The following is an 18,696-nucleotide window of genomic DNA, read 5'->3' on the forward strand; positions in this document are numbered from 1 at the left end:
TTATGAGCCATCATTGTATATGTGGTCCATCACTGGCAAAAATGTTATGTGGTACAAGATTAGACTCTTCCTTCCTCTGAATGTGCTTATGTCAGTGTTTGACCTTTCAGTTTGCTGCAGCCACCTTGCTGCTAAAATGAGGATGAAGCCAACACACAAAAAGGCTGGGTGAAAAGAACCACAGCGAAGCTGAGCCAGAGCTCTGTCTGCAATGCTCTGGCCATCTTGACTTGCTGTTATGTAAGTAATTAATTTTCTTTTTTCAAAGCCATTTTGAATTATGACTTTATTACTACAAACAAAATATCCCATCTGATATCATAGTAAGCATACTGAGTACAAGGAATGAGTATTAGTGCCTACCATGCTTTCCCTCACATGTGGTAGATAAAATAATAATGATAATAATTACTTAACTTTGTTGGTGCTTATTTAAGCCAGGTGACTTTGTAAATGAGTTTACAGACGATAATCTTTTGTGTACTATAGAGATTTCCAGAATTATTTTGATCACTATAAGAACCCTATGTTCTCTGCTTTCCTATTTGAAGTTCCCTGCCCTTTATCTCACAGGTAAAGAGAAATTAACTGTCAGTGGAGAGGCAGAGTGGGAGGGCCTGCTGGCATTAGCCACAGGTGGTACCCAGGCTAACTGTCTCAGTCATTTCTAAAGCCTTGTTTAGAATCCAATCTTTCCCTTCCCCATTTGAGTTCTGCTTTTAGGAAAGACTCTCAAATTGATGAATTCCCTACACAGTATATTATCCATAGCTTGCCATTTTAGATCCCAGAAGGACTGGAGTTATGAATGCCAACTGTAAATTTGGAGGAATACTAATACCAAATGATTATATTTCTACAAAAGCAAAAACAAAAACACATAATATGAGCTCAATAAACATGAAATGAATGATCTTTTTTGAGTAGAAGAGACACAAATGTCACAATAGCCTTTAATAAAACTGAAAGACATAAATGTTGTTTTCCATTAGGATCACCTGTAAACCTTCACAGCAAGCCTTTTCAGAATTAATTCTTAATAGCCTACAAAGAGAATGAAGGCTGCTTTTGCTGAAATAGCAAACACTGTCACTGGTCAGATTCCTCATTATCAGAACCATGTAACTGTCCTCCTGCCTGCCTGGGCTCCCTTTGTTCCTATGAGATGCGGCTTATTAATCACTGTCTAACCTTTTGGCCATGTTTTATTTTCTCCCTGAAACCCTGTGGGATTTTCTGGTTGCTAACTAATCATAAGGTACTTTATGCTCATTTTCTAGCTCCTAAACCCTTCTGATTTCTGTTTGACTACCTTGCCTGTGACCCCCTGGCTAATGTGCACTTCCTGGGCTTTTTTATTTTTCCAATTCCTGTCTCCTCATCCAATCCTCTTAACCTGTTTTCTATCCCCACTCTAAACTCTAGGGTCTAGAATTATATGTCTGGCTTGTTATACAATGCACTTATATGCTTTCAATAACTCCCTAAATAGATGGAGATCATATATTTAAATTAAAAAGGAAATTATGTTAAATTGGGGGGATTGAAGTCATAGACAAGAAATAGAAAACAGGTAATCATGGAAATCATGAAGCTCTTACAATTTTTGTTCCATCGCTATTTTTTGATGCCTAATGTAGGCTCATGTACTATACAAGGCATCAAAGAAGATGAAAAGATTATCCAGAGGTTTCTTTTTTGTCCTGCGAGTGCTGCTTCTCAAATCATCATAAGACATCTTAATCTAGATTAGGGAGAAAGTCTTCATTAAAGATGTGAAATAAAGCTACATTGTAAATTAACAATCCAACCAGATAACTGAAGTAGACTGAGAATAGAAAGGAGATCAAAATATCAAATTTGATATCTTGCGATTCAAGTTGGGTATCAAGATTAAAATATAATTTGTCAGAAATGCCACATAAATTATTCCTAAACCATCTTCAATAGTTTAGCAGATTTTTAATTTGAATTATTTTCCTTGATATACTCTACTCATTGACTTAGTTGTTCTTTTAAAGGACAGCAGTATAACATAACATCAATATACAATTGAAATGTGATGTGATTGAAATATTAAAAATGATAGTGTAATTAAGGGAGATGCTTAAATGACTATGCATGTTTGTTTGCTCATCTTCAATATGAAATCAATCTATGTAAACAAATTTAAATTAACCATTGGAGGTTATAGAGTAACATGCCAGATTAAAAAAGGCTTTGATTTAAGTATTTTTCTCAACTTCATATTTATGTGTATGATTATATGTATAATGAAATCATGCAGTGACCTGAAATAATACAAATAGAAAAGTTTGTATACAAAAAAATACAAACAGAAAAGTTTGCAAAAATAAGTTAAAATACAAATTATACAGAACATTCATCTTAATAAAGAAATTAGAATCTATTTCACCCACCAAACTGATAAATATTTTTAATTCCTAGGTTGGAAAGACTGAGGAGGAGAGAGGTACTTTTGTACAGATCTCATGAAAGTATATGTTTGACCAATCTTTTCAAGACATTTAAAGGAAATATCAGAGAAACAATATATCTTGTATGCATTGACCCAGCAAATCCATTTTTGTGATTTAACATGTTATGGTAGAAGGGTGATTCCAATCCTCTTACATCGACCAAATATTCTTATTTTCTGGATTTGGCATAGAACATGGAAGTTGGGAGTAGCTTACTTTACCCCAAAGTATCTCTAATGAAGTCATTCTTTGTTACTTATAGGAGGGTTTTGAGACCTTCAGGTGTCTTGGACCAAATATTAAATATTGATTATCATAATGCTCAGAAGAATAATTAACAACCTAGAAAGATATTCATAAAGTATAAGAAAGCAATTTCTGAGGTAATATTTAGAATACTTTTAAATGGCAGTTTTATCTTTAAAAAATACATATAAATAGTGGAAGGATTAGAAAAAAATTGAGTACATGCTAATTATGTTTGTATCAAGAAGAATGATTAAAGTGATTGTATTCCTTTGCCTTATCTATATTTCTAAAGAGAATAGCACTTTTATAGTAAAAATAAACAAAGAGCATTTAATGCATATATTTCTTTTTTCATTCAATTAAAGCTATTATATTTTCTAGATCTGAAAGCTAATTGGGCCTGAAAGTTTAGATAGAATTTATAATAGAATTGCTTCATTTTTAAAAAGGTAATATGAATAAACAGAAAAAATAAAGATTATAAGCTCAAGGAAATCTGAAGATTATGTATGCCAGATCCAAATTCTGGTGGACAGGTCTGTACGCAGTATTTGGTAAACACATAAATACTCAGCTTATTGATCAATAATTGATTCTGGGGTCAGCTCTCTACCATGGCAAATTGTTTTTTCTGCCATCACTTCAAACTTCATTGTTTTTCCACAATTCTATTTCTTGAAATAAAAGAAGTTCTAAAGAGCTAGCTCCCTTGGTACCTGGAAGGGACAGGATGGAGAGTAACTCCTGTTTGTTTGATGAATTACCTGGAAGTGAGGAGGAAGAGATGAAGATAGGAAGTGTTTTTGTGGTCTGATATTTACCAACCTCAGAAATTCTCAGAACCTCTAACTAGATGATCCCTCTCTTTTTTTCTTCATCTTTTGCTCTTTAATGATTCTTTCAGTTATGCCATGACTATCTTAAATCAATAATTGATTCTGGGATCAGCTCTTTTCCATGGCAATGATCAAGATCACCTTCTCCACCCTTGGGTATGATCCCAGGGCTTTCATCCTCAAAATGAAGAGTGGGTCAACAAAGGTAGGGAGAAGTTCTGTATGCTCAATCAGAGCAGTTTTCCAATCAGCCCTGGTAATTTGGTTACAGATATGTAGGGATAATGATTCCCTTTTTGTTCCCCCTAGATCACCTGCCTCTCAAAACAGCCTCATCTCTGTATCTCAGGGTACCCTATAAATATTATCATTTGCATTGTCATGGTGTAAAAAAAGTTTGAAAGGAAGTCTTAGAGAACGCTTTCCAAAAGGACACCTATACTCTTCAAGGGCACATATAATGTCTCAGGAGTTTAAAGTCATGGGAAATGATGGAAGTTTTTTCATTTCTTTCATCGGCTCATTTTAATCTTGAGTAAGTGACTTTATCTTTGTGGATTTCTGAAACTTAGAGATCAAGAATAAATAAACTCTGAATTTCTAATATCCTTTAAGTATAGGGATAGCTAAAAGTAAATGCAAGCCAGATACAAAGTTGACACCTAACTGGATGCTGGCAGAGCTAGGCTTAAGGTACACTTTTGTACAAAGTGACTTCCTTTGTATTCATGAGTCTCATCCAAATGATGCTTTTTATGCCTGAGCTTTTGGCATTAATATGATAATTAAAGTAAAATGTCAGGAGAATTATTCAGAACCTATAGCCCCATACATACTATCTCTCAGAAATTCAATTGGGAAAAGAAGGTAAATTGAATATTTTAAATAAGAGTTGCTAAATTGTGCTGTTAAAGACAATGAATGACTGAGTTAAATAAATTATATTTTAAAAAAGAGTAAATTGGAATGTTCTGTCAATGCCTTTATCATTTTTTATTGAATTACTATCCATTTAATAAAGAAGAAAAGAAAATATTTAATTTCATGAAGATGATTAGGATGTTTTATTATCAATCCTTAGATTATAGCCAGTGCAATCATCTTTAGACATGAATTTAACCAAATGACCCTTAAGAAAAAGCTGATCATTTATCATACACACTTCAAAAATTCTAAGAGAAAATGGACAAAGTTATAGCAAAAAAGTTTGGGAAAAAGTCATAAAACTTCTCTTGCAATGTCCTTGCCAAGGGTTCCTAAACACTGTGAGTGCGTGTCTATCTTCATAATAATCGTATTCTCAATGGGATAGCTCTTTACAATGGGATTTTTTTTTTTGCAATGAGCTAATTATAGAGAAGTACTGATTATTTGAGCAAAATAATGGTCATTTCTAATGTTTTTACACAGTGTATTTTTGAAACGTGGGATGCATATCACTTACTATGAAATAATTTTAGGCAGTGTATAGACATAGCATTAATTGGATTGAATCACACAGTGAGAAAGTTATGAAGTGTTGAGTACTTTTTTCACTCCTCACTTATTAAGTCAATAGAAATCTTAGTTTGATACTAATTTCTTTTCCCTATCTTTAACTTAATGTAACTCTGAGCAAGGCAAATATGTCAACCATTAATTGAAACTTCTGTAACAAGTCTTGGTATCCAGTCCATTTAACTTTCCTGGAGAAAAATATTATTGCTAGTTTTTAAAATAATTCTTCCAATATCTATTCATTCAAATATATACCACATCATTTTTCTTACCTAAATAATATTATATGTACTTCTGTGGCTTGCTTTTTTTCCCATTATTATTGTGTCTAAATACTTGTAAATATCCCTTTTTTTAACAGAGAGACTTTGACCTTCACCAGTTAATTAAATCAAGTAAAAATTTAATAATGAATTTAAGAATCATGTTTCTTTTAAAATATATTTAAGGAAAATCATAAAACTTGAATCCATTTAAATAAAGAATAAAAATCCAAAAGGAAGTTCATATTAAGATAGTCATAGCATCACTGAACCAATTATTAAAGAGTGAAGAATTTGTATAGCTCTTTTGGTATTATGGCCATTTTGACTATTAATTCTGCCTATTCAAGAACATGGATATTCTTTCCATATTCTAAGGTCTTCTTGAATTTCTTTTTTTAGTGTTCTATAGTTTTCAAAATAGAGCTCCTTTACTTCTTTTGTTAGATTGATTCCTGGGTATTTTTTTTTTTTGAGGTTATTGTTGAAGGAATAGTTTTTTCAATTTCTTTTCTAGCAGGTTCATCATTGGAGTATAAGAATGCACTTGATTCCCAAGTATTTTATTTTTTNGAGGGGAGGGGAGGGGGGATAATAGAGGATAGGAAAGGCAGCAGAACACAACAGACACTACTAGTATGGCAATATGTAAATCAGTGGATGTGTAACTGATGTGATTCTGCAATCTGTATATGGGGTAAAAATGGGAGCTCATAACCCACTTGAATCAAAGTGTGAAATATGATATATCAAGAACTATGTAATGTTTTTGAACAACCAACAATAAAAAATTTTAAAAATAATAATTTATCAAGCAAAAAAACAACAACAACAAAAAAGAATGCACTTGATTTGAGTGTTGATCTTGTATCCTGCTACTTTGCTGATTTTATTTATGAGCTCTAAAAGTCTTCTGGTGAACTTTTTGATCTTCTAAATATAGGATCATGTCATCAGAAAACACAGATCATTTGAGCTTCTTTTCCTATTTGTATCCTTGTAATTTCATTTTTTTTGCCTGATTGCTCTGGCTAGAGTTTCAAGGACTATGTCTCTGAGGAGGATTGGTATTAGTTCTTCTTTAAAGGTCTGGCATAACTCCTCTTAGAATCTATCTCTTCCTAGGCTTTTCTTGGTTGGAAGGCTTTTGATAGTTGCTTCATTTTATTACTTGATATTGATCTGTTGAAGATTTCTATATACTCGTGGTTCAATTTGGGTAGGACTTACGTTTTTAGGAATCTCTTAATATCTTCAAGATTTTCTGATTTATTGCAGTATAAATTTTCAAAATAGTTTCTGATGATCTTTTGGATTTCACTGGTGTTTGTGGTAATGTTTCCTTTTCCACCTTTAATTTTGTTAATTTGAGTGTTTTTATTTGTTTGCTAGGGGTTTATCAATACTGTTTATCATTTTAAAATTAAAAAAAAATTTTTAAATTAAAAAATCAACTATTGTACAGTTTTGTTATTTACCATTTCATTGATCTTGTCTCTGATTTTAATTATTTCCTGTCATATTGATTTTGATGTTAGTTTGTTCTTTTTCAGGCCTTGAGAGGTAGTATTAGATTACTTATTTGGTATTTTTAAATTCTTTTGACGTATGAACTCAATACTAAAAACTTTCCTCTTAGAACTGCCTTCATACTGTCGCAGAGACTTTCATATGTTGTATTACTGTTCTCATTTGTATCACTATTCTCATTTACTTCTGAGGGCTTTTTTTTTATTTCTCTCCTGATTTCTTTCACTATCCATTCATCAAAAGTGTGTTATTTAATTGCCAAATGTTAGAGTGGTGTTCATCCATTATGATCTGGTAACACCAATTTTGATGTGGCTATGGAAGAAAAAAAAGTCTCATGCATTATAAGTGGGACAAAACGGGGTACAACTACATTGGAACAATTTGTCAATATTTACCATATTTTAAAATGGCTAGTCACCTGTGACAGGAGACACTTATGGAATCATTCATTTCAGCAGGTCTAGAAAACAAACTGTGTCTACAAACAGAGATTGAGCTTTTATATATATGATATACATATATCCTATGTATATATGTATCAGTAGAAATGGCTTAATCTGGGTTCTAAATTCATGATATTCCTTTTGAATAACCAACAGACTCTGGAATGGAGAGGACAAAAGTGACATCTACCCCATCTACATAGTGCTTTGTTTTCGTTCATAGAAATTATGTAGCAAAATAATAAAATGTAAATATTAATTCTTGATAGTGGCATATAGAAAGTCATACATTTCAAAAAGAACAGAATGCGTATGTTTTACCCAAATTACTGAACTTTCAGAAGTAAATTCTAGTCTTTGTAGGTTCCTGATAGTCTAAAAGTCCAAATATATCTGTAAAATGCTCAATCTTTTTTCCAGAATAAGTTTGTTTCTGATTATACCATCATACATGTGATCTCAGTCTTTTGTATAACATGTACTCTGTTAATTGAACACTTTGTTGTCTTTGTAAAATGACTCAATATTTTGTGTCCATCAATTCATAATTGAGCTGCAAATTACCTTGAAAGAGTAAAAAACCATATGCAAATCTCTATCATTATTACTGCTCAACAGCTGTTCACTCGAAGTTGCAAATGATGCATATGGTATCTTTCCCATCACACATGGACTGGTGTGGATTTTGATTATTTTGTTAGTTGTTTTGTAAAGAAAGTTGCCAACTGTCCACATTCATTTGGTACAACATCTGAATCTAGAACTATGCTATTCCTGAACTATTTTTTTCACATTGGAAAATCAGACCAGTGCTCATATCTGTGCATATTGAATTTTCTCTTTTAAGTGGGATCTTATATCGCCATCTTTTCTGACTCTTCTTTTGGTGACTACTTGATAAGAGGGCTCAATTAATTAAAAGGCATTTAATGAGCCCTGAAGTTGACATGTCCTATACTAGCTTCTAGAAATATAATGATGAATGATATTCAGAACCTGTCCCGAAGGAGAAAAGAGGTTGTGATTACCATAATGTCTGCCCAACTACCTTTTCAGAGATAAACAATCCAATTACTCAAAATAGCTATGTTATAGACATTTCATTAAAAGTTAAAGAGAGTATAAGTACATATTAAGTGACAAGAAAGATCACATGATAAAGTAAAACATGAATGTTTCTGAGATTGTACATTAAATTGGGCTAAATAGAAAATAATAAAAATGTAAAAGGATTTATTATAAACATAAAATCAGCAGACAATGTTTCCTTCTGGAAACATTAACTTCTGAAAAAATTCACCTGAGGACTGCTGCTTCCTGGGTGAGTTTCAGGATGGTTGTCATCACCAAGAGCTGGTAGAATGCTCTACCTTGTCAAGCTAAAGCGAATGATTCTGAAGGGGGAAAAAGTTAACCTTGATTATACATGAAGACATCATCTCTACAGACAGTTATGGCCAGTCTCCACCCAAAAAATAGACAATGGGCTTCTCAAGACATTTAGTGCATCCCTAAACATAGACCCAGAATTGAAAGAGAGTGGGGTGAGAGGAGGGAAGGAAAAGCAAAGGAGAGACAGAGAAAGAACTGTGTTACAACCCCATCTACTAATGTCATTAAACCTCATAGGACAGTACATAGTTAAAAGGGCGGACTTGTTTATCATGCTTAACTTCCAACATACTTTATCTGAATTATAATTTATACTCTACTGAGATATTTTTAAAATTTAGTCTGAAACAGGCATGGTTTTTATTCTTTCCTCCAAGGTATTTTGTTTGTGAACTATTTTAGTGTGTTCCCATGTATTTTATCATTTGTGTTAAAAAGAAAATACACATTTTAATATTTCATTGACAAACCCAAGCTCATTTTGAAAGCATACACAAAGCAATCAAAAATATCTAGTTAAAACCATAAGTGACTGTGGAGTTTAACTTTTTAAAAATGTATTCCTTATTTCAAGGCTGCCTTACCACAATCAGGAAAAGGCACTTGTTAGGCCCTTGGTGAATTGACTGTAGTGATAAAGGCAAATATATCATCTAGGAGGAAAGTATCCTAAAAGCAGATGTCACCTCTTTGACATATCTGTGGACAAAGAGAGTAGACAGCTGGGGGAAAGAATTGAAAATTTGCTCCTTTAGGTTATGTGGAATTGACAGTGTCCGCTTAATGCCTCTTTATGTCATAGCCCAGATGTAACATTAAGCAATTAAGCAAGGAAGAAAAGATGTGAGTTATGAGTTTAGGTGCACCAAGGAGTCTGAGCTACACAAAGGGCAACTGAAAGAACCAGCAAGCAACAAAACATGTCATGGTGCCCTAATATATGATTGGATTTCTGTGAAAAATCCATTTTGATAATCATTAAACTGATGCCCCTTTTCACAAATGAACTGCTTCATGATAACACCGCTTTGGGGACATCAATAACATTTGAATGGACTGAGTACCAAGAAATAGACAGTTTAATTTTTTTAGTCAGCTACTCTGACACAAATAGGTTGGTCTCATGCAGCCTGAAAATAGGTATTTTATAATTTGCTTTATTAATTCTAAGCCATGTAAGGAGATTTTGTCCAATTTTTGTACCATTATTTTTATTAGCTTTATCTATACCTTACTTTGGAATTTTCATTTAAAGAATTTCACTGCTTAACAAGTTATTTGTTGGAGGTTACTAATAAAATTGGAGTGGCTGAATTTTACTTATCCAAGAGACTTGTCAATAATACTTGTGTAATGTGGAATGTATGTGAGGAGTTTCAGTTTATTGCTGTAAATGTTTCAAATGTTTGTTCTATGATTGAAAATGTTTAATACAATGTGATTTAATTTTCTTGTAAACAATATTAACATTAACCTGACCTATTAATATAGAAAGCTGAGGTATTTTGGAGGTATTGATAAATGATTTTAAGTGCTTTGTATGATACATTAAGTTATATTATGCTAATATTTTATTAAAATCTACACTCATGAAACATATTGGTCTGTAGTTTTCTCTTCTTGTAATGTCTTTATCTGGTTTTAAGTTGTTGTCTTCATTGAATGAGTTCAAAAGCACTCATTTTCTAGGAGAGATTCTAGAGAATTCCTGTTATTTTTCTTTAAATTATTGGGAGAATTCACCAGTGAAGCCATCTGGAATTCTGCTTTGCTTTCTGTAAGATTTTTAATTATTGACCTCTTTCTTTAATATATATAAGCCCATTCACAGTATCTAGTTCACCCAAGTTTGGGTGGTTTGTTTTCAAAGAATTTTTTTCATTTCAAGTAAATTACCAAATTTGTTGTAATGAAGTTATTCACTATATTCCTTTATTATCCTTTTAATTGCTAAGGAATTATTGATTCTTCCTCTTTTATTTTGATGTCAATAATTTGTAAATCCTTTCTTCTTTTTCAGTAAGCTTGGCTAGTGCTTTATTAGTTTTATTCATGTTTTCAAAGAACCGCCTTTTTATTTTGTTGATTTGTATTAATTTTCTGTTTAAAAATTCACTGATTTCTGCCCCAATTTTTATTATCTTTTCCCTCTTGCATTTGAATTGATTTGTTATCCTTTCTCGAGTTTCCTAGCTGGAAATTTACATTATGGATTTTAGATATTCTTTCTAAAACATGTATTTAAGGATAAAATTTCCCACTTAACCCTGATTTCACTGTATCTCATAAGGTTTGATTCAAACGTTTAATTTTTTAAATTTCTCCTGAGACTTCTACATTAATGATTGTATTATTTAGAATTGTATTGTTGAATCTTCCATATTTAGAGAATTTTCTAGACATCTTTTTGTTACTGTTTTCTAGTTTAATTTTATTGTGTTCTAAGAATGTACCTTTAGGCTTTTATTTTTGTTAAATTGTTTTTTATGGTCAACAATGTGGTCTATCTTGATGAATAATATTCAAAGTCAAATTGAAATAAAATTTTCTACTATTATTGGGTGAAATATTCTATAAATGTTAGAACTGGTTAATTGATGGCATTGTTCATTTCAATTACATTTTTAAGTAATTGTCAGACTGTTGAATATACTTAAAGAGGCCTACTAAAGTTTTCAGTTGTAATAGGTTAATCTATTTCTTACAATTCTATCCATTTTGACTTGTGTATTTTGATGCTTTGTTATTAGAAGCACACATTTAATAGATTTTTGTATCTTCATCAAGTATTGATGTTTTCATCATTGTGTAATGCCCTTCTTATATCACTGATAATTTGCCTTGATCTGAAGTCTGCTTTGTCTGAATTAATATAATTTCCCAGGTTTCTTTTTATTAGTGTTCATATGGTATAGTTTTCAATCCCTTTACTTTTATTACAGCTGTGTCTTTATATTTTTTCTTAACCTTTTTTCTTTTCTCCTGAGGTCAGACAGGAAGGCTAGAAGATACTAGAGTTAGACAGTTGCCCCTCTCTCAGGTTGGATAAGGATCTGGTCAAGACTTTTCCTTTGAAGAATAGGCCTTTGTTATAGAAAATGCTTAGTGTGCATTTGAAACAGTTACTTTTCCTTCTGCCAGAAACATTAGGGGTACTAATGCTTGGATCCTTATCATGAGGATCAGGGTAGCTTCTTTGAGAAAGAGCCAGGATAATTTCAACAAGAATAATCACTCTCAATGTGTTCCATACTCAATGTCCAGATATTTATCAAAATTGTCATTTAAGTGTCCTCATCACTTTATAGTTATAATAATGTCAACTACAGTCAAGCCTGAGGAGCCTGCCTGTTCTAATCTGTCTGGCTCCTGGCTGGCTCCTACATGGCTGGATTCAATTGCCTGCCCACATAAGAAACAGGCAAGTGACGGAAAAAGAAAAAGTGAATTTTATGCAGTTTGATCACACTGGAGAGAAGCAGCTGGATTATTTTTCCTACAGAAGGGGTCCTACAGAAGGAGTTACAATTTATGGAAACAAAAGCCAAGTGATAGGCATATATAGATTTAGCTAGGCTGTGCTTAGCCAGAGAATATGTCTTTATTTCTTGGTTCCTTGTCATCTGGCTGGCAGCTAATTGTTGGATCATTCTGTAAATCCCATCTAGGAACTCTGAAATATAAGGAAGCCAGATCTTGTTTCTGCAGGAAGCAAAGTTTGAAATATTTAATAGTTCCACCCCAGGGAAGAATTTCATTGTTGGTTTGGATAAGAACTTTCCATAACTTCCCAGCTGTTTATCTTGTTGGGATTTGACAGGTAGACTCTTTTGTGATCTTCCCCATCTCTGAATGATCGCCTCTGAAGGCATTATTATTTGCCAAGTATTTTGATTCCTTGATCTGACTGTCCCACCTTGGAGGGAAAGTGACAGAGTTTATGAGATGGCATCAGAAGATCCCACTTTAACCAATTTTAAGCAACAGAAGGCTTCAAAAAGATTTGCTCTTGGTGGAGTTTACCTATAAGTCCACTGCTAAGAAATTTGACACACAAGAAAATACAAAACATTTAATAAGAGCAAAACAAATCCAGTCTGTATAGTAGAATTAAACTAATAAACATAATCTCTTTAGTTCTATAATTTTTATCTAATCCAAGAAAATCAACTTGTCTATCCAAGTAGTCTTGTCAGATTTGCATTAAAGAGTGCCTGTTGTTAGCATCCTTTCTGTGTAATCAAGATTAACTACCTTCTGGGTAGAAAAATTAGCATTACATCTTTAGAGTTTTGGTATATTTCACACTACTGTAAAATTTGAATAAAGGTTATAAGAATTAAAATTACCTTACCAATTAAGAATATATATATATATATATATATATATATATATATATATATATATATATATTATATACATATATATAAAACATTTATATATTCCTAGTTATATACATATAAAATATATATATAATATGTGTGTGTAATTGTTTTGTAAAAGCTAAATTATAATGGAAAGGATACAACTGAGAATTTTTTATATATAAAATCTCCTATACCAATATCCCTATTCTTACATTTTTGTTGAGATGGAGGATGAATAAAGCAGGCTTGCCTTCTACTAACTATGGAGTTATGACTTGCACCATCTCAAATTAGTATAAATAGCATATAAGATAATATTATTACATAGAGAAGTTAGCAACTTAATAAAATAATTGTTGTTTCTGTAACATTCTAAGACAACAATCATGATTTATAGCATTATATATGTATTGTAAGATTTCTACAATTTTAGAGTATTTCTATAAATAAGACATCACATCATCATAAAAAAAGTAATTCACTGAACTAGAGTTATGAACCAAGAAAATCTTTAGAACAAATAAAGATTTGAATAAAACCTAACTCTTGTCAGAGTTATTTATTTAAGCAATCAAAAGCCAAGAAAAATTAGCAGAAAACAGAAAATAATCTTAATAAAATATAAAATCAACTGCTGGGTCTTACCTATAAATACAGTTTTAAATTACTTTTAAGTTCCTCTAGAATTTGATCACCAATCAAAACACCAAAACTCATTATTATCCTATGTTTTTAGGTCATTAAAACTGAAGAAAATAAAAGACATTTAAAATAATATAAATCCTGAAGAATAAAACATATCTGATGACATACTGAAAACATATTGATATGATAAGCAACTCAGTGAAACCTTGTCTCTAAAAAATACAAAATAGGGCTTGGGATGTGGTTAGTGGTCCAGTGTCCCTGAGTTCAATCCCTAGTACAAAAAAAAAAAAAATCTACATTTACTGCCAAAATAAATAATCCTTTGTTATTATTGTTGTTTTAGTTAAAAACATTGCTACAACATTTAATCCAAGCAAACTAGACTTTTGACATCAGATGTAACACAAGATCCATTTAGCAGTTTTGTCGGACATTATAAGAAAGCAGCAAAGGACCTTGCATTTGATAACACCATATAAACTCATTTTTCACTCTAGGTTAGCAAAGGACTGAAGTTAGTTTACATAAAATTGTTAACAGGGGTTTAATCTGTTTCTTCTGAAGGTTAATTAACATCAATTTTACTTTCAACAATCACAAATTTCGCACCTGTATATCAGTATGAACCCTTTTAGCAAGTTTATGAAGATAAACTTAAAAAAAGAGGCAAAGTAATTTTAAAAGCTAATGTCGAAAAGTTTGTCAAATACCAAATTTCTCTTGTATCAGACATGAAGAATATAACAACAAAATTCTGGAAATGTATGCAACATTTAATTTATTGAATAAAGATATAGATAGACTAGTAGTTAATTTCTGAAAGTATTTCTGGTCAATTTACAACAATAACAAAAACCCCACTATTTTTAGCTCATCATAATATGATGCCATTCCAGAAATCATTAACCAGAAACCATAGGTTATTAGCATTTCGTAATCATCTGTTATTTCCTTTGGTTTATCATAGACATGGAACAAAGAAAGAAATGTCAAATAAAATTAATTCCTTGAGTTGAGGAATTCGGTCAAAGTGTTGTAAATGGTGATTATAAACCTTTTAGAACTTAGTCCCAAATCAGTCTAGACATTAGCTAGACTGGTGCATAGACTCATTTATGAATTTCCAAATCTATTGAACAATTAATATTTTGGCCATCCATGAATGTCACATATATGTATAAGAATTACATATTTATTTACAAGACATATATGAGATGTGAAAAATCTATGATTTCTATCTCTGAACAAAAGTTCTTCTATAAAAATGAAATATTTTAAAATATTCAAGAATCCAGTTTAAGCAAAGAATTGATAGGAAAATAACAGTAGTGTATCTATTACAAAGAAGCAGGTAAGCAGTTCCAATTTTTTATCATAGACTGTTGATGCTGTGATAAAATAAACATTTGGTAACGATCGATCTATTTCGAAAAGCCTTTATTAAAGGACTTTTGTAGCAAAATACAGAAGGTTTTCCTAAAAACTGATTGAACACTCATAAATTTCTGCCCTGTATATTTAATACTTACATATTTACCTCTGGAAATCAAAGTAATCTAAAGACTGTTAATTAAAAATAGAAATTTTAAGTAATTTTTTGCAAAATCCTAAAAAGTTGCTATACATAGTAAACATTGAATATTACTTCTAAAAAACATTTTTATGTGTTTTAATTAGCTACACATGACAGAATGCACTTTGATACATCACATATAATGGAGTATAATTTCTCATTCTTCTGGTTGTGCATGATGTAGAATCACACTGGTCATAGAGTTATATATGTACATAGAGTAATAATGTCTGATTCATTCTACTATCCTTCCTATCCTCATACTCCCTCCCCTCCCTTCACTCCCCTCTACCTAAAGTAACTCTACTCTTCCCTAGCCCCCACCCCCATTGTGAATTAGCCTCCACATATTAGGGAAAACATTTGGCTTTTGGTTTTTTAGGGTTGGCTTATTTCTCAATATCTCAGTTGGTTATCAGGCCAGGAAAAAAAGTGTTATCAAATTTTAAAGATGTCCTTATTATCAACATGTTTAAATTAACTTATTTGTCATAGATTTACTGAAGTCACATGAATCAAAAAATATATGGGCTAATTTAGGAGCTTTTACATTATGTGTTTATCTATAAGCCAATTTGTTACCATGTTAAAAAAATATATAAATATAAGCATATAGGCACACAAAAAATTTTCAAGATTTAATTTACTATTTGCTAATTTTAAATGTCAGCTTGTTGATCTAATCTAGCCTTCAGTAGTCTTTAAATCTTAAATGTGGATTTTTAAAGGCAAAACTCACAGTTAAGACTGGCCAGAGGGCTGGGGATGTGGCTCAAGCGGTAGCGCGCTCGCCTGGTGTGCGTGTGGCCCTGGTTCGATCCTCAGCACCACATACAAAGATGTTGTGTCCGCCGAAAAACTTAAAAATAAATATTAAAAAAAAAGACCAGCCAGAAAATTTACATCCCAAAGATTTAGACCAGCAAAAAAGCTCAGGTTGATAAAGAAAACCAAAAGCTTTTAATTGGACAAAAGAAAAATATACAACTTTAATGTGAAGAATCAGAAAGAAGATTTGCCATAAAAATTCATGAGCTCAAAACAAAGTGATTATGGATAAGTTTTATTTTTTTTAATAGAGGATCCTCTGATGACTGAAGCAAGAGTCATGTTTGAAAATGTTTTGGATTAAAAAATAAAATGTGGGCTGTGTTGTGGCTCAGTGGTATAGTACTTGCCTAGGATGTGTGAGGTACTGGGTTCTATCCCCACCCAGCACCACATAAAAATAAACAAATAAAATAAAGGTATCCTGTCCATCTACAACTAAAAAAATATTTTTTTTAAAAAATGTTCTGCTTTTAAGAATCTTTTTCCACTGTATGAACAGTGGGTCAGAGATTCAGAAATCCCCAAATACCAATGGTTAAGGGAACAGCTCAGGCTGTGGAGATGGACATGTTCTTATGGGCACCTTCCCAGACAAGCTGCCCAGAGTTCTTTTCAACTACAAAACAGGGTATGTTCTGAACATATTTCTGAAAAGAAATTTTATATCTTGTGTATATAAATCTGGTTCTACAGACATCAGAGTTTACCTGGTTAAGCCAACTGTCAAGTTAACAAACATATAAAGCAATTTTATTAAATCAGAGTGCACTTTTGAAACCAGGGTTGGAGGTAAAACTCAATTTGCAGCTTCTGCAGGCAGGTGGGGTCTGAGTAAGCTGCAGGCCTCTGTAACCCAGAAAGCCAGTTTTAGTGTTAGCAGCTAATCACTGCACGCATCAGCTCCTGAGGTCATAGCTGACAAAACGGAATTCTCCTCCCACTACTGTCAAGTAGCATGTTGCAGCTCTTAATGAAGGATCCTAGCAGCTCACTGCCAGTTTCTTTTCCATTCTCGTCTCACAAATCCAAAGAATGAAATCCATGGACAACAGCAAAAGGCAAGAGCAGAAGGAGTAGGATTTATTTAACTGAGAACAGATAGAACTCCCATAAGGTGAGAGGGGACCTTATAGCAATTTACCATTTAGGTGTGATAGTCCAGGTTAAGGCTGTTAATAAAAATCTGTGTTAAACAGGGATATGTGTGTTATAAGAATTGTAATGCAAAAAAAAAAAAAAACACAGAGTACATGTATAAAGACATGAATTGGCGTGAACACACTTTATATACAAAGATATGAAAAATTGTGTTCTATATGTGTAATAAGAATTGTAATGCCTTCCACTGTCCTGTATTTTAAAAATAAAATTAAAAAAAATAAAAACAGGTATTAGAAAAGTTCCAAGGCTATTGGCTTGAGCTGTGACCTTCTAATTCATTATGCCCTTTTAGCCCTTGATTTTGAACTTTCTTCTAACCTTTACTGGGGTCTGACCCCATTGCCATTTTCTGGCCACTGCAGGATAACAGCTTGGCTGGAATATTTGGAATATTTCTACAGATCATTTTTGTGAAATGGTCTTTACATTTGGAAAAAACAAAAACAAACACTTTAATTGGAGCCCATTATCCTGACTCCCTGACCATTTTGCAATCTATTGTATCTTATTCACTTTCATTCATATATGAAATTAAAAGTGTGTGTGTGTGTGTGTATGCCATTCTGTAATCAAAACTTCTTTAAGGAGCTGTGAGATAGAACTAGCACTTTGCATTTTCACAGCAAAGATGTCTCAAACAAACCCCTAGTTCTCTATATCTCTTAGTGTCTCTAACAACCAAATTGGCACCATCAAACAAATAACCTCTGTCAAAGACAAGGCCATATTTTCTATCAAATGACAGTTTAAGAAAAAAACTCCAAATTGGCTTCAGAGAAACCCCGAATTGGCTACATAACCCAAAATGACAGGAAAGGAAAAACAAGGGTCAGCATGCACTGATGGCAAGACTGAGGGCAACAGATTTCTAAAAATTCATTTTTCCAATCAAAAGCAACAAAGGTTAGTCAGCTCTGGTTAAAAGGAAATGAAGGAGAATTCTGAAACAAAATGAATCTTTGCAGCTGTGGGACATTCCTTACCAGTTCTTCTGCTGCAGGATGGGCTGTCCATGGGCAGCATTATAGTCCAGCAAGAATCTCCATCCTGCTGGGCATAATGGCTCACACCTGTAATCCCAGCAGTTTGGGGGGACTGAGATAAGAGCATTAAAAGTTCAAAGCCAGCCTCAGCAATTTAGCAAGGACCTAAGCAACCTAGTGAGACCCTGTCTCAAAATAAAAAATAAAAAGGGCTGGAAATGTGGCTCAAGGGTTAAGTACTCTTGGAGTCAATCCCCACTACCAAAAAAAGAAAAGGGGTCTCCGCTTGCTGAGAGCCATAGCCAAGTAGGAAAGATGCATGGCATTTTTGGTTGAAAGGTGACGCCAGCAAGCCATTGAGATGATATGATTATGTTAAGATCTGCATTCAATTGGATATTAGACCCCTGCTGTCTGCCTTGGCCTGCTACTTTGGAGCT

General features: G+C 32.6%; 1 long non-coding RNA gene across 1 annotated transcript in view; it reads left to right on the forward strand.

The window, feature by feature from the left end:
* The window catches only part of LOC125616136, a 40,881-nt gene that overhangs the window by 7,094 nt on the left and 15,091 nt on the right, over nucleotides 1-18,696 (forward strand). Inside the window, exon 3 of the long non-coding RNA XR_007346761.1 lies at nucleotides 111-240. This is a non-coding gene — a long non-coding RNA (uncharacterized LOC125616136). The remainder of the gene's footprint in view (nucleotides 1-110; nucleotides 241-18,696) is intronic.

Source organism: Marmota marmota, unplaced genomic scaffold (genome assembly GCF_001458135.2).
Source record: "Marmota marmota marmota unplaced genomic scaffold, marMar, whole genome shotgun sequence".
Lineage (NCBI taxonomy): Eukaryota > Metazoa > Chordata > Mammalia > Rodentia > Sciuridae > Marmota > Marmota marmota.